The 1,667-nt window shown below is 49.7% G+C and overlaps 2 protein-coding genes across 7 annotated transcripts in view; one reads left to right on the top strand and one right to left on the bottom strand.

Moving 5' to 3' along the window:
* The window catches only part of rnf123 (ring finger protein 123), a 54,491-nt gene that overhangs the window by 13,424 nt on the left and 39,400 nt on the right, over window positions 1-1,667 (bottom strand). The window lies entirely within an intron of this gene.
* amigo3 (adhesion molecule with Ig-like domain 3) overlaps window positions 1-1,667 on the top strand; it is a 5,556-nt gene that overhangs the window by 2,739 nt on the left and 1,150 nt on the right. The window lies entirely within an intron of this gene.

Here is a 1,667-nt window from a genome sequence, read left to right as displayed (position 1 = left end):
TGTGTGTGTGTTTGTATGAGTGTGTATGTGTGTGTATGTGTGTGTGCGCGTGTGCGTATGTGTTAGTGTGTGTGTGTGTGTGTGTATGTGTTAGTGTGTGTATGTGTGTGGTTGTATGTGTGTGTGCGTATGTGCGCGTGTGTGCGTGTGTGTGTATGTGTTAGTGTGTGTGTGTGTGTGTGTGTATGTGTTAGTGTGTATGTGTTAGTGTGTGTATGTGTGTGTGTGTATGTGTTAGTGTGTGTATGTGTGTGTGTGTATGTGTTAGTGTGTGTGTGTGTGTGTCAGCGTGCGTGTGTGTGTGTGTGTTAGTGTGCGTGTGTGTGCGTGTGCGCGTGCGTGTGCGTGTGTGTGTGTGTCAGCGTGCGTGTGTGTGTGTTAGTGTGTGTGTGCGTGTGCGTGTGCGTGTATGTGTTAGTGTGTGTGTGTGTGTGTGTATGTGTGTGTGTGTGTGTGCTCGCAGCCACATTCTGCATGCTCAGCCTGCAGCAGGTCTCTTCCTGCTCCCACACGATTCACAGGTTTCCACTCCGTCATTCTGCTCTGCTGCTGGTTCTGCAGCTTTAAATCCTCCGTAAACTCAGAGAGCCATTAGATGCAAATCAATAATTAACTGACTACATATTTAAATAATGGCATCAAATCTACAAGAACTTAAAAACAAAGTAAATCAGATGAATTATTTACGATAAACTACTCATCGTCATTCTACACTGACTCAAATGTAAGACTTTTTATTTTAAGACATATAAAATGTACAAACTTCATCAAACTAGCTTTAGCTAGCTAGCAGTGATACGTTAGCAGCTAGGCAGCGTTAGCCTCAGCCTGAGGTCTGGTCCTGCATGACGTTTTTGTCATTAGGACCAGTAGATTATCATTTTAAAGTTGTAGTTTTGCCATAGTTTATTACACGTATTCATCAGTTGTTGTTGGCTGGCCATCCAAAATCACTCCAGGGGCTGTAAATGGCCCCCGCGCCTCACTTTGAACACCTCAGTGGGGCTTCAGGTCAGGAACGCCTGCAGGATCCAAACTCCCACCGAAGCCATCAGAGGCTTCATGATGAGGAAACACCTCAGCGGCTCTCAGGTCACAGCCCTGACCCCTGACCCCTGACCCCTGACCCGGCCTTCATCTTCCTCCCGCCATGTTTATCCCAGCTGAAGCTCTTAAGGAAGATGGAGGAGAAGCGAGTGGTGATGAAATATTGACGAGACGTTTTGACTGGGAGAGACGCGGAAACATGGCGGTGGCGTTGCCATGGCGACTCGGCTTTGGCTGATGGCTCCTCAGAACCAAACGGAACCAGAACCTCTGGGTTTACAGCCGGACCGGGTCACGATCCCACCGAGCCGCGGACAGGAAGCTACGCCAGCCCAGAAAGAGCCGGTACAGCTTCTGCGTTGTCATGGCAACCGGCACGTCGACGTCCCAGCGGAGCAGAAACTAACATCCTCCCCGTCTGGAAGCAGCCAGAGGTCAAAGGTCAGCGTTCAGAGGAGGACGTTTGGATCGTCTGAATCTGAAGAAAACAAACAAAGACAGAGCAGGGAGAGCGTCTCCGGGAGGGACGAAAATCCGTCTGCGCTCCACTCCAACGTCTGACCAGAACCGGAACCGGAACCAGAACCATCCTGAGAGCCAGGAGGATCAGAACCAGAACC

This window comes from Poecilia reticulata, linkage group LG5 (assembly GCF_000633615.1).
Source record: "Poecilia reticulata strain Guanapo linkage group LG5, Guppy_female_1.0+MT, whole genome shotgun sequence".
In the NCBI taxonomy this organism is placed as follows: Eukaryota; Metazoa; Chordata; class Actinopteri; order Cyprinodontiformes; family Poeciliidae; genus Poecilia; species Poecilia reticulata.
This window is presented reverse-complemented; position numbering and strand designations above follow the sequence as displayed.